The sequence below is a fragment of the Tachypleus tridentatus genome, chromosome 9, assembly GCF_004210375.1.
Source record: "Tachypleus tridentatus isolate NWPU-2018 chromosome 9, ASM421037v1, whole genome shotgun sequence".
Lineage (NCBI taxonomy): Eukaryota > Metazoa > Arthropoda > Merostomata > Xiphosura > Limulidae > Tachypleus > Tachypleus tridentatus.
In genome coordinates, this window is record NC_134833.1 from 53,483,118 (window position 1) to 53,499,062 (window position 15,945).

The following is a 15,945-nucleotide window of genomic DNA, read 5'->3' on the forward strand; positions in this document are numbered from 1 at the left end:
TATGGATTGCATGGCAATTTGCCACTTTTTATTTAGCATTTTTTAATGAACTGCTGATTCCAGGTCTGTATAGGCTCAACACTTTCCTGTTTTTCCCACAGGAACTTGGAGTTCCTCAGGGCTGTGTCGTGAGTGTCACACTTTTCATTATAATGATTAATGCCATCAGTAAACAGATACTACCTACAGTTGCAAATGGTCTTTTTATTGATGACTTTCATATCTCGTGTCAGTCATCAAACATGAGGTTCATTGAGCAGCAGCTACAAACTGCAATCAATCATATACTTAAGTGGGCCACAGCAATTGGTTTTCAACTTTCTCTCTCTAAAACTGTTTGTGTACATTTCTGCTGCCAGCAGGGTATTCATCCAGATCCAGAACTTCATATCGATGATGCTGTACTTCCTTTCGTCCATGAGGCAAAATTCTTAGGCCTTATATTTGACTGTAAATTAAACTTTATTTCCCATATCAAGCAACTTTGGGTCAAATGTATAAGAGCACTGAAAATCCTCTGTGTCCTCTCTTCCACCTCTTGGGGAGCAGGTCAATACTCCATGCTTAAAATTTATTGTGCCCTTATCTGATCCAAACTTGACTTTGAGTCTATGGTTTATAGTTCTGCCAGAACCTCAGCAATAAAAATGCTGGATCCTATCAACTATAAGGGGCTTTGGCTTTGCACTGGGACCTTTTGTACTTCTCCAGTCGAAAGTTTATATGAGAAGTCCCATGAACCCCCTCTGTATATCTGTCACTTGCAACTGTCTCTTATGTATGCTTCCAAACTTCAGTCTTTACCACAGCATCCTACTTGAGGTTGTGTTTTCCATCCACAGTGGGTCACACTTTTCTATTATAAAAAATCTGCTATTGTTCATTTTAGCCTTTGTATTTCAGCACAATCAGAAAAATTGGATATATCTTTGAATAGCATAACAGTATCGACAGTTCAGCCACTTCCACCATGGCTAATTACTATTCTCAACTGTGACCTATCTTTGAGTCATTTGAGGAAGGCAGCTACTCCCGATTGAAAATATCGCTCTTTATTTGCTGAACATCTTTCAAACAATCCATCCATTCTTGTATATACGGATGGTTCAAAATCAGGTGACTCTGTAGGCTCTGCCATGGTTTGTTACAGTTCAGTTGTAGCACACACAATCCCTTCTACAGTTTCTGTGTTCACTGCTGAATTGTATGCCATTTCTCCTGCCGTGAATCGTACTAAAACTATGCAATATACAAATTGTACGATCTATACTGATTCACTCAGCTGTCTATTGGCTCTGACATCATTCCATGTTAGTTACCATCCTATTCTTATCAATATCCAAAACAAACTGGCTCATCTCTCTCTGTCATCTATTTCTGTCCAGTTTTTTTTGGATACCAGCTCACATTGGTATTCCTGGGAATGAGCTAGCTGACAGAGCGACAAATTCCGTCTGCTCTGGCTCTATCACCACCGTCCCTATTCCATACATGGACTATGGTTCAGTTACAAAAACCTGACTATACACCAGTTGGCAGTCGACCTGGAGTGAGCAATGAAATAATAAGCTTTTTCAAATCAAGCCTTCTTTAGCTCTTTGGCAATCTTGTTCCTGTAAAGATCGAAGGAAGGCTACACGTTGGTCACAGTTTTTTTATCACACCACTTCCTTTTATCTGGTACTTATGCACCAATGTGTGGTCTGTGTGGCACTCGGGTCACAATTGTACATATTTTATTATCATGCCGTCGTTACAACCAAGAATGACGATGTCATTTTAAACATATTTTTAAGGTAGGTTTGCTCTTGACATTAGCCAGTGTCATAGTTGATACTGGCTGCCTCACTCATGTTTTTACATTTTTAAGAGCCATTGGTCTTTTTAACTTAAGGTTTTTATTGGACTATACACTGTTTTAGCATGATTTCTTTGACACATTTTAATTTTATTTTGACCTGAACCCAGGACTGGAAAGGCCAACTTCAGGTTACTGACAGCAAATTTGAACTTCAATCTTCCTGACAGGTCTTAATTTTACATATTTTCACCTTCATTTCCAGATACCATAATACTATATACATCTTGTTTGGCACAGATAGCCTAGTAGGTTTATGCCAATAAACATTAAATACCTACCTACCAGGATCATTTCTATCTTCCATACTACTCTGTGGCATGTCCTTCTGATTTCCCCTTACTCACTTACTCAGTCATGTTTCTACAGCTGTGTCAAATCTAATTTACTCTGCTATCTTCTCTTTCCATAACTTCACCCATTTTGTGGCAACCTTCTATGCCTGGCTTTTATCACATCCTTGGCAAGGAGATTTGGTCTGTCATGGCAAGTAGCTTTATTTTTATCATGTTCTTTAAATCTTTCCTCCATGGAGGTTTATCATGTATATGGAATGTATTCTGTCATTGGTCTTTGGTTTGAGGATTTTTCTATTCTCATCCTACTGTTACTATTATTACAGATTTCCTCACTTGGTTATTTGATCAGGGTTTTTCAATCATGGGTTTATTAGGCTGCCTTATTCAACACTTTTTATTCTTCTTGGTTCTGTAAAGATTTTACCTCTTATACATTATTGTTGTTGGTGCATTTCTACCGAAATTTGTTGATCTCCTGTGTGGTGCTTCTATTGATAGAGGTTTGTCTCAGGATTACTATCTATATATGTGAGAAGTAAGTACTTGTTGGAAGCTCATTTCTTTATAGAAAATGATAAGTTTCAGGTTTCAACTATATGATTTATTAGTAATTTTAGACCATGTGATACCAAATTTCTCTTAGAGGTTTTTCAGGCTGCAAAATTAGTTTTAACCCATTGGTTAATCTTATGATATGGACATGTCTGTGATTTGTTAAACAAAATGGAAATTATTGTATGAAAGCTATTTTTATGGTTTATCTTAGTTTATATTTATTAAAGTTTTTAATCTTTTATTTTTATCCTTAAGCAGAAATTAAATCAGATTTGCAGTTACTCATTATGTTTATGCTTGTCTCAATCTTTCAGACATATAAACTAAATGGCAGCAGTTAAATGAGTAAAAAGTCTTTTACATACTTAACTTTCATCAGCACACCTTTGATGTTTGTTTGTTTTTTGAATTTTGTGCAAAGCTACACGAGGGCTACCTGTGCTAGCCATCCCTAATTTAGCAGTGTAGGACTAGAGGGAAGGCAGCTAGTCATCACCACCCACTGCCAACTCTTCAGCTACTCTTTTACTAATGAATAGTGGGATTGACTGTTACATTATAATGTCCCCATAAATGAAACAGCAAGCATGTTTCACTCACCTTTGAAAATTTATCTTATGGAACACAGGGTTTAGTTGGACCATAGCATAAAATTACCATCAAAATAAGCTTTGGTTTGAAATTCCAGAATCTAATTGCATTACAATTTAGGATTATTAGGGTTAGTATGTAACGTGAAGTCATGTGGCCCCCAAGTGTGCTGATGAGGGTTAATTGATTAGCACTGATGTAAGTGGAATATTATTTATAGACTTGCTGTCTTATGGTTATGTAATTTTTATGCACCTTACAAACATTTTAGTGATGTCATGAACTCCACGTTACATGGCGGTTTATGAATGCTGGTAGTGTTTTAACATACCTTTTATTTTTCTTAAACTTCTTCTGCTGAAAAGATAGATTATATTTGTAACTAATAGTCAATTAAGATATTCACTAGGGGATTAGGAGATATTTTTTTACATTCTACAGTATTGTGAAACTGAGGTGTCTTTTGTGTTGTTACTTATTCTACACAAATGACGAACTATTGTCAGTAAACTTGTATACATATGCTTTATGGATAGCAAGGAACAATGAAATTAAACTCTGAAATAAAATTAAAACTAGTGTTTATCATTCATATATTTATCAGGTCTTCCATCTCCCTGAAATTAACTGCATTCACCAAGTTTGACAAAACTTCATTCCAAAAGCCATTCACTTTGTTAGAAATGTAAAACTTTTTCTGAAGATGACTTTTACTCTGTCAAAACTTATATTTGTGTTCCCTATGAACTGAATTGAATCATTTCCAGGGTGTTAAATATCATATTGATTACATGAAATGGAGGGAGAGTGTTTTAGGTTTTCTGGCCCTGACCACAAAAAACAAAAAGACACTTTGTGAACAGTCACAGCAGTTGCCTGATATTAATGTAGCTTTCAGTTAGAACTCATTGTATAAATGCCCTTTACATTTTGTTGGTAACATTATTATAGAATGAATTAGTAAAGCTTTGAAAATTTTGTTTTGTGTGATCCCTAAAAAAATATAAAGTAAATAGTTTTCTTGATAAACTAACCTCATATAAAGCCCATGAAGTAGGTCACGTTTTTACATTAATAATGTTAATTAATTAAATATTTATGGACTGGATGATTCTCAGCTCCAACATTTGTAAAATCTAATGGCTAATCATGGAAATTAGAATTATGTAGTATTTTTTCATAAAGGTTATAGAATGGGAAGAAAAGAAAATATCCATTAATTAATTTATTATGAGTTGTATATTTATAACAAACTTTCACTGGCACCTTTACAAGATATAGAAGAAAAGCATGCTATGATAAATATATCTCATATTACTGCTACTCAAGTTTTCAGTGTGTGGTAATGTAAAAATTGTATGGTTGGTTCTTAATCTGATATTCAAAGTGGGTGTTATTAGAGTGGATACATACATACATACATGTATATATATTCAACATATGTATAATCGAGAAAGTAAACTTCATGTGTATAGCAATTTGTTTACCAATATTTTGTCACCATATCTAAAAATTTCTTAATTTCATAACTATTGACAGTTTCTGATTAACTTATATTTATTTTTTAACAATTTTTATGAAAAATATATAATCTACTTTAGTGAAACTCAAAGATAATTTCATGTGACGGAATCATCTATGTTTGGTTTTTCCACTTCTCTCCTACAACCTGTATGATCTTCTGAGGAATACAAGTTTTCACGGGGTGTCGCTTAACCTCACTCGTAAGTTTGCCCAGCAACTGTGTACAGCTTTAGTGTTTCTATCCAATGCTGATCTCAACATCATCCATTGTGACTTAAAGCCTGAAAACATCCTTCTGTGTAATCCTAAACGTAGTGCTATCAAAATAATTGACTTTGGCAGCTCATGTCAACTGGGACAAAGGGTAAGACATTTTTGAAGGATGGTTATGTATTGATTGTATAGTTAGTCAAGTGGAAAGTTTTTATAAAATTAATCATAAGTTTATTTTCCATCAGTCCAAATAAAAAGAATGTTACTAATATTTTGTTACCTAGTGTGGTTTGAAAGTGTTCAAAGAATTTTATTAATACATTTTTTTAGATTTATCAGTACATCCAAAGTAGATTTTATCGATCACCAGAGGTCCTTCTTGGCATACCCTATGATATGGCCATTGACATGTGGAGTCTGGGTTGCATCTTAGTAGAACTGCATACAGGGGAACCTCTGTTTAGTGGAGCTAATGAGGTTAGTTTACATTGGCTGTGCTGTTGCAGATAATGAATTTTATATTAGTTGTACTATTGAAGCTAATGAGATTAGTTTACTTTATATTTCAGGATGACTAATATGAGTATTAACACTTTTACCAAAATAAAGAAGGTCAAAATATTGTTCTCTATTTTATTTTGATAAAAGTTAACGTTAATACCCCCACCATCCATCCTGAGATACAGTTTTATTTCAAATTTTTCATTTAAATGTGTAATTTCAAAAATGGATACAGTTTATAAGATTCATTTCTTGTAAAATATAATTATTATGTAAAAGCTGGTGTAATTTAGAAACAAAGTTTTCAGTGTGTATGTGTTATACTTAATACATATATATATTTCAAAGAAATAGCTGTTCAGTGTGTGTGTATTATACTTAATATGTATATATATTTATAAGAAATAATCTTTGAGTAATAACTTTCTAAGGTTCTTTACATCTCAATAATTGTTTTCAGAGTACCAGTTTATATAATAATTTTTTTCTAGAGTACTGGCTTATATGATAATTGTTTTCAGAGTACCATTCTATCTGATAATTGTTCCTAGAGTACTGGTCTATGTGATAATTGTTTCTAGTATACCATTTTATGTAATTTTTTTTTTCTCAAGTACCATCCTGTATGATAATTTTTTTCGGTGTATAGGCCTATATAATAATGTTTTTCTCCAGAGTACGGGCCTATATGACAATGTTTTCCAGAGTATAGGCCTATGTGATAATATTTTTCCAGAGTACAGGCCTATATGGTAATTGTTTTCAGAGTACCAGTAAGATTATTAATTAATCTTTGGAATACCAGTGAATAAAATTATTTTCATTTGGTGTTTTTAATGTAAGAATACCAGTAAATATAATTATTTTCTACTATGGGTGTTATAGTGCAGATTATTAGTTAATTTAATTATCTTCTGCTCTAGTTATTAATGATCACATTACTACTAAATGTAATTCCCTTGTGCTATGGTTATTAAAAAAGTTTGAACTATCTGCAACCCTGACCACCAGTGTAGCAAAGTTGATAAAGATGAATGTATTATGACATAAAAATGTCATGTTTATAGAAGTGAAAGCTAAGAGAGTGAATACATGGATGTTTAATCACTGTAATGTAAATATTGGATGTTTTTTTTATATTTATTTAACAATGTACATGTAGGAAGTTGAAAAAAAAAACTGGTAGCTCTTATTGTAAGAGTGTATAGCAAAAAAAAAGTAATTTGTACAGATTATACTGTAGTGTAGTTTTAGTATATGTCACTAGGGGTTTCTACATTTTAATGAGTGAGAAATGTCTACTATATAAAAACTTTTTATTGAAATAATGGATTCCATATTCCTTTCTTGTAATGAATGTATAGCATGATTTTGGGCATATCTTAGTGTTTTCTATTATCAAGTGATTTGGAGAATACTGTATATTTATACTGTTATAATATGTTCTGTTGTTGGACAAATGTTTTTAACTATTTGATGAAGATAATGCAAAAATATATGCAAAGTCCAGTCTGTGTAATGATAACGATTTATTTATTTTATAATATTTACTTCAGTCTACATTCATGTTTAACAAAGTTGTAGGCCTACATTCATCAACATTTCAACAGAAATTTCTTACTAGTTATGCCTATATTTAACTCATTCTGCTTTAACCAGTAAACTACTGTGTAAGTCCTTGAGCAATTGAATGGCAGAATAGATGTGATAATTGTCATTGTCTAACATTAAAGTGTTATTCTCTAACAGATTACTTCTATTAATAAATAATGTACTGCTATCTTGATATTAGATGAAGATTCATCATTATTATGTCATCATGTTTAGCAGCTCCTTATAGCAAACAAGTAATTTATAACACTGAAAATATATTTTCTTTTGTCTGTGAATAAAGAAAAATATATATATCTATTCTTCATTAATGCATAAAATATTAAACCAGGACAATAGTCTTTAAAGTGGTGTTCTTGGCAGTTGCTGCTTCAGTTATTGAAATCTTCAGCTAGTCATGAGGTTGAATTTGGAATTTTCCTCTTTAACAAAATTGAGACTTATTTTTAGTGATGGAGGATAACTAAGCATAGTTTGTAGCAAGAAAATAATGCTCTTTATTAGGTCATTAACAATGAAATATTTCATAATTCTAGAAATGCAGATGGGTATGAACCCTACCATACTTATTGTAAATGAAGCAAATTTATGAAGACAAGTAATAAAACTTGATTATTGTTACCTAGTGCTTTTTCTGTGCAATACTTACTATATAATGAAACAAAATAAGAAACATATTTGTGAAGAAAATTCATGGTAAAATATTTGTTTTAATTATTTGTCAAAAATTTCAGGCATCAGGTTTATTGGAGTTTGGGAGCACAATGTATTAACGTTATAGTGAAACATAGAATTTAAAGTATGGAGTGTTGTAGCCAGTGGAGACATTGATGATTGTAGGAGATTTTGGGCCTTAAACAGAAATTCTACATGGACTCGTGTATAGGCAAGCAACATTCTGCAATGCTCATGCTCTATTAATACTTCAGTTATGTGTTTTTTAATGAGGTTTAATAAATTTTCTATTCTTTCAGGTATATGTGAGACATAAACTAAGAATTTTACACACAATTTTATTAATGATTTTTTTTTGCAAACTGCTAACAAGTTATTTGTAACCTAGATGGCTTTGTTGAGTAGGTCGAAGGCAGTTAGTTGCCAACTTTACCTAGGCCTAGATTGCCATTGAGTGGAGAAAAACTCTTGTAAAACATCCTTTATAGCATTAAGTAGATAGGAGTAGTAAGGATTAGCAAATATAATTGTAACAGCAAAAAATGAATGATAATGTTTATTTTATAGATAGATCAGATGAACAAAATTGTTGAAGTATTGGGAATACCTCCAAAGCATATGCTTGAGAAAGCCCACAAGGCTCGTAAATATTTTGACAAATTGGCAGATGGAACATACAGTTTAAGAAAAACTAGAGACATGAAGAATGTAAGTATCATTTGTTGTAACTAAATTTCCTTGAAAAGTAACTTTTCATGAATATTTACAATTAACCTATGTTAAAACATCAAGAATCCAAGTGTTTTGTTAAAAATACAAAGTAAAATATGTATATGTAGTTCCTAAAGAATATAATAATTTTACTGGTTAATTTTAAACCATGTAAAGAAAGAGAGAATAAACTAAAATATATGGCACATGTCTTGGAAACATTAAGATAGAAATAATAATGCAACATGTTTTATTAGTATAAAAAACCAGGTTCAAAGAAAGTTCATGAAATTATTGGATGTGACACTGGTGGACCTGGAGGTCGACGGCTTGGTGAACCTGGTCATACAATCTCTGATTACTTGAAGTTCAAGGACCTAGTTTCCCAGATGCTGAACTATGATCCAAAGAAACGTATCACTCCCTACCATTGTCTCCAACACAGCTTTTTCAAAAGAACAGTAGATGAAAGCACAAATACATCACCTGGCAGCAGTCTATGCCATGTCCTGGATCAATTTAGTCCAGGATCTGTAGGAACAGGTTGTGGGTCAGGATCCAGCTCTGAAAGTTCTAGTATGTAATTTTGGATTTTTACTAAACAACTAGTTAAAGTGTAGTCTGTGTTTTATTAGATATACTTTTCACTAATGCATTTCTTATTTAGATAGAAACAAACAAGAAATTCAGTATTTTGCTATAACAATTATTATTGTAACTATTAGGTTTTCATTGCTTTATTTAACATTTAAACAACAATATCCCAAATATGCCAAGCATGCATCATGCTTCTTCATAATTCAGACTTTTCCTTCAACTTGTAAAGTACTTGATTTCCTAGACCCTTTGCTAAGTTTCAACAGTATCAGAAACATGTCTCTGTCTATAGGTCTATTATTGATTAACCTTACATCATGACTTAATTTTAATATTTTCTCCTAAGTTTAAAATTTTGAATTCAAGTTTTTCCTCAATTAGTGCATGGAATGCTGAAAATTATATTTTTTAATGTTTTTTATAGATCTAAACTTGTAAGCTTGTTCTTCTAATGGCTGAAAGATATAGAGATATTTAAAATGGATTGTATTTCCATTTTTCTTGTACTTAAAACACTGATTTACACAGTGCAATATTTAGTTTTAAAAACAAGGATTCATTTTCACTGATTAAGGTAACATATGGATGATTTGAACTTGTTTGCTAACAATAAAGTAAAATGTTCAGAGCTAGTAAAGAAAGAGAAAAAATTCAAAAATAATTATTATATTTATAAATGACTAATGAGAATTAGTATAATACTGAAGAAAATATCTAAAGTTCCTTTTTTTCAGTTCTTTTTCAACTGATCTTGATCTGTCTGTCTTTGTTTTTAGGTTCTTCAGCTACACAGGTGAGTGGATGGGTACACACTGATTTGACACATCAGTACGTACATAAACAGTTGCAGCACAGGTACACACAGACTTCAGAATTAGATGCTGGAAAACATTCTGGTAACGTTACTTCTGTAGGGTCCACAATGGACTGTGTTAGTCCAAATAGTATGGGACTACCAAAAGGCCAAGTTTGGGTTCCTTCCTTGGGACTTGTGGGTAACCCATCACCAACAGTAGCAGTAGGTTCAGCTTCCGTCTGTCAGCGCTTAAACTCTAGTGCATCCTCAAATGGCTATGGTTTTTCGCATGTTCATGGACAGAGTCACAGACCTCGAGGGAATCCTCATGTTTTGTCCCATCAGTCACAAGGACAGAGCTCCTTAAGCACCACACCTCATGTAGTTGTAGGACTAGACTCCGTTCAGTCGTATCATTTTCAAGCAAGCTTAAACATTGCCTCCAACAGAGGGAGCCATGCAACATCATCTGCTGTGTCTTCCGAAATGGATTCAGATATCTTCACACGATCAGTGCCCATATCATTAGAGTGCACACAGACTAGTTCAGTAAACATGCAGCTAGGGAGCTATCAGCCTCTATCATTTTCCGGGGTTATGTACAGAGAACAAACGGTGGCTCCACCAGATTTCCACACAGCCAACTTACCACATTATTGTGTTACACCATCTTCAACAACTCCAACACGACCTTCAAGTTTATTGTCAACAGAGAATCCGATACACAGCTCAGGGAGTGAGGAGACTCCAATGGTTGGTGTGTGTGTGGAACAGTCATCTGTCTCAAGTCACTGACAACTCATTTTCAATAGTAAAGATTCCACTAACAAGTAAAATATCTGTGCTTGAGCTGCTGTGAGCTTTTTTTTTTTTGATGTGGTTTGGATAAGGGGGCCAAAAGCTTGACTGTGATCTTTGGACTTTTTTTGTGTGGAACACTGAAGATTTCTTAGTACACACACATTTAGCAACAACAAAATGTTGATTCACAGATAACATACTATAAACTTTGTTCTTGAAAACTTCAAGACCTTGCTTTGTTGAACTAGTTAATCAGTCCTTGTCAGTATAAGGAAGTTTCCTGAAGAAATTATGAGAACAGTACTAGATTTAGGAAACCTGATACTATTAGTACTAAATTTTAGGCTGTCTATGGGATTTTGTCAAAAACAACAAATATGTAAGTAAATTAATTATCAGTCATTTGGCTGCTTAAAAGGGTACTGAAGTGCATTTAAGCACTAATGTAAATATTACCTGCTCTATGAATTGCTATTTATTGTTCCTCATGTGGGGAAAAGTTGTCACTGAAGCCTCAGTAAAGAAAGACAGGGAATTTTATTATATTTACCTTGGTTACCACCACTAACAGCTAGAACTGTAAATACCCCCCACACATGCATACACATATTAAATGCGGTTATCTTCCAATTTAGATTCATTCTATGGGAATAGCCTTTCACTCTTCTCTTATTTCAGATGTACATATATAAATATATATATATATATATATATATCTGTTGTCACAAATTCCTTGTTACTCAGCCAAATCTGACCCTGCATCGTTAACATGTTGTTTTCAAGATTTTAATTCCACATTGGCATCATTAAGCTGAAGAAAAACCAGTCATGTTTGGGTTCCATCAAAGAATCCACTTAATTTATATATCATTCCACACTCTCATACATCTTATCAAGTTACTATTTTGTTAAAGACCGTTTTATGGTACAGATCAGTAGCTATGAATATCAGTTGCTGTTGAAGATTTTCTTTGTTCTGTAACTAGTGAAGCTTGTGTTAGTGGTATTGTGGATGCTTCTCACATTGAAGAGAGCTATTGTCAAATCTGTGCTGCCAGTTATGTGCTTTTGCCCTTTATCTATTATAATTTAATTGGAATTATAGTATTTCTTACTATACATCTTTAGTATTTTACCCATGGTCACATTTTAACAAAGAGATAAAAACTAACACATTTTTTGTTTCTTCATAGTGCCAATGACAGAGTGAAACTAGAAGTGACAAAGTAATTTAGTTCCTATATTATTCCTCCTCTTGAGGCTTTTTATGTCCATACAGTTATATTTGATTTAGTACAGTTTTAACGTATGACTATTATAATCTGTTCTTGCCACAGTGGACAGGCCAAATGGAAGTTTTGATTCTACCAGTGTTTGTGGCTCTCGTTTCCCACATGCATATAGTTGCAGATGTATTCACCGTTAAGTAAATGCATTGTCCAAAAAGTTATCGCTTCTTGTGTTTTTATTTCTTATTGTTCTGCTGCTCTTCAAGTGGAGTAACAATCAAAACTTTGAAATGTAAACAAGTTCACGAAATGTGTTCATTAAAATGAACTATTTGTGCTTTGCTCATAGTGGGTATCGAAACTCGAATTTTAGCGTCATAAGCCGAATGACTTACCGTCGAGTCACCAATGGGCGTGTTTTCTTGTAATATTTTAGTTTTAGTAGTTTGTAAATTACAAACAATATTCAAATATACGTCTGTGACGGTCAATCCCAAGAGTTTGCGGTGGGTAGTAATGACTAGCTGCCTTCCCTCTGGTCCTACAAAATTAGGGACGATTAGCGCAATTAGCCATCTTGTAGCTCTGCGCGAAATTCTTTAAACAATCAGATCTAGTAACATATTATAAGACTAAATACCCATGGTTTATAATTTAGTTTTGAGGTTTAGGGTACAGAAGAGGGTTGTCGAAACTAGAGTTTGTTTTTCGATACTCTTGATCCTATTACTTGTAGGTCTCTAAAATTAGAAGTTGAACAGGAAAAAATTACAAACGTTGAAGTGGTAGTACGAAAAAAATTCAGGCAAATTTTATTTAAAGAAAATGACTCTTAGCGTGAATGAGCGGTAAGTGTAAGAGCTTATAACGCTAAAGGGCTGTGCATTCATCACAGATAATGGCCTATAGTATAGCCTAATGCGTTAACACAAAGAAAGTAGCCAAATATTTCAAACTCCCAAAATGGGATAAAATGTATTTGTGTAGATTCTGAAAGAAAAAATACTTAGACTTTTTTCAGTAAACAATTTTATTTAGCGCACACGAGTGATTACTTTTTAAAACAAATTTAAGATTTTTAGTCTTTGTGATTTTAAGAAATATTTTATCTTTAAACTTGCTTAATTTATTCAAGGTGGCAGCAGGTTTTAGTACACGAGCGTATCTGAAAAGTTGTGTTTATCAACATTCGATCAAATATTTGATCATTTTTGGACAAAAAAAACGGGTTAATCGTCTTTAAGCGTTAACGAACTTTTGTTAGACAAATTCGGTCGATTGTAGCATTTAAAAAATACTCAATCTGTTTGATACATTTTATAAAGCAAAAATTAAAACGAGGTAGAGTTCTATGAGCGACGATAGTAGTCGCTTTATGGTGGAGGTATGTGGGCCATGCCCCTCTCCCCGTTACATATTATGATTTATCACGGACCAGTCTCCAATTTATTATATTTTACAACGATTTCAAATAGCCTGAAACAGTCATAATTGTCTCAGTGGCACAGCGACATTTCTGCAGACTTACAACACTAGAAACCAGTTTTCGATACCCGTGGTGGGCAGAGCACATATAGCCCATTGTGTAGCCTCGTGCTTAATTCAAAACAACAACTGAGACTAATTTAAGTAATGATTTAAATTTAGAAATAAACTAAATATGGACATGTACCAAATTTATATTTGCCAAAGGAAATGATATAGTTTTCTTTATTGGTATAAATATTTTTAAATATACAAATAATAATACGTTTTACAATAACAGTTATTACAAATAATGATTTATACACAAAAGTTTTTACATACGATATTGAGTCTTCAATCATGTCTGGAAGTGGATATCTTATCCAGGGTTCACGATGAGCGAGTTTCGAGCTAATATAAATACATTTCACTTAACCGAGAGCTAGTAAACTCTTCGCTGATTAACCGCGTGTTTTTAAAGTTTTGGTTATATAATGTCTCTGTAAAAATACAAACACTCGATATTTGGTTTCCGATTAATAAGTGTTAATCACAGTTACAACTTCCGAAGTTTATAGTATACCAACTGTAGCAAACCAATAATATATAATGTCTCTTGGCGCTTTGCGTTGGTTACATTTTATAGGTGCGAGAAGAGTTTCTGGAGATTTTAGCCTGCACAACAATACTGATGATGCACTAGTGTTTATGTACACAGGTATGGTGTTGATTGTTACACTATTGAGAATCTTCTACATTTTTAGTGAATATGCGGGAATTGTGCAACAGGTATCAAATAGTATAAGGTACACGCATTTCTAGATATATCAAAACAAACATCGCTATTAAAATAGATGTATAACAGTAAACAGCACCAGTACCACAAGCACTGACATCAACAACTAATGCGAAGGACTTAACAAAGTCAGGTGCCAGCGTAAGTGCACAATAAAGATTTGATTTTTTCAAAAGCAGATTGACATGTTTGAGACCACTCGAACTTTTTTTTTAGTATGTTTGCTGATGGTACAGTGATGTCAGCAATTTTTTTCCCCCAAAACTGTAATAATAACCAGACATTCCTATAAATCTCACCAAACTTTATTTGTTGGTAGGAGTTGCATAATTCATAATACAATCAACTTTGGCTTGAATTGGATAAACATGGCCGTGGCCTACTACATTGTTTAAGTATATAACTTTGGTTTACAAAAGTCACTTTTTTACCAAATTTACACTGAGACTGGCTTTATTAAACCTGTCAAAACATCACGTAATGCACATAAATGTTCTTATCAGGTTTTACTGTAAATCACAATATCATTAACATAACTCTAACATTTGGCAGATTGTTGAGATATTGATTCATTTTCTGAAAAGTTGCTTGAGAATTTTCATTTCTAAAGGCATTGCATTTACTGGTATAATCCATCAAAAGTAGCAAAAGCAGAGATTTCTTTTGCCCCATCGGCTAGAGGAACAGCCCAGTGTTCCTTTAGCAAGTCACATTGTGACATATCTATATAATTCTCCATTCTTGGAATCGGATAGAAATCGGTCTTTGTTAGACTATTAACTTTGCGAAAGTCTGTAGAGAATTTAACCAAACCGCCCAATTTAGGAACCAGTACAAAAGATGAAGACAGTTACTTTTACAGGGTTCTATAATGCCGTTTTCCAGCATATAAGATATTTCTTTATACATTTTATCAGCCTTGATTGGATTCGCATGATAAAGATGTTTATTTACAGGAGAAACATCATTTATATTTATATCATGAAAAGCGATGTTAGTTTGCTCAGGAATATACGGAAATATATATTCAATTTCAATCAATAAACTAGCAAGTTGATTTTTCTCTTCAGGAAGAAAGTGACAGAGTTTTGTATCAGGATTGGCCTGAATGTCAGGATTACTCAGTCTGATGTTGTATTCAGCTCCCATTTTTAAATTTACCAGCATCTGAGTTAAAAAACTGTCACCAGTATCAAAAGAACGTTCAACAGCTAAAATATTTTCAAATGTAATAGGGTTTTAACATATTAATATGACAAGGCTGAATAGCCTTTCGGCGATCAGGTGTTTTTTGTAACATAGTATGTCTCATTAACTTTCCGAACAACCTTATAAGAAACATGATACCTAGCTTTGAGCAGATGCCCTATAGTGGATAACAATACTAAAACCTGTTACCAGGGCAAAACTTATGCTCTTCAGCCTAACAGTCATAAAAGTATTTCATTTTACTTTGGGATAACTTCAAATTCTCTCGAGTCAATTGACAAGCACCTGGATAGAAATTGGAAACGTAATTTAACAAGTGCATTTCTTTCCAGTTATCTTCCAACCATTGTTCCTTCAACAACTTTAAAGGACAATGAAATGAATGGCGAAATATCAACTCAAACGAGCTAAACCCTAACGACTCATTAACAGCCAATAATAATAAATTAATTCCTTTACCCAAGTCGTTCTCATTATCAAAAGTCTACATAATATCTATCAATGTAGAATCAAAT

At 33.1% G+C, this 15,945-nt stretch overlaps 1 pseudogene across 1 annotated transcript in view; it reads left to right on the top strand.

Annotated features, from left to right (window-relative positions):
- The window catches only part of LOC143225259 (dual specificity tyrosine-phosphorylation-regulated kinase 1B-like), a 74,794-nt pseudogene extending 62,616 nt beyond the window's left edge, over positions 1-12,178 (top strand). The window contains exons 5-9 of the transcript XR_013013753.1: positions 4,905-5,191; positions 5,371-5,517; positions 8,395-8,535; positions 8,796-9,114; positions 9,912-12,178. The product of XR_013013753.1 is annotated as a dual specificity tyrosine-phosphorylation-regulated kinase 1B-like (transcript). The remainder of the gene's footprint in view (positions 1-4,904; positions 5,192-5,370; positions 5,518-8,394; positions 8,536-8,795; positions 9,115-9,911) is intronic.
- Positions 12,179-15,945: the final 3,767 nt, after the last annotated feature.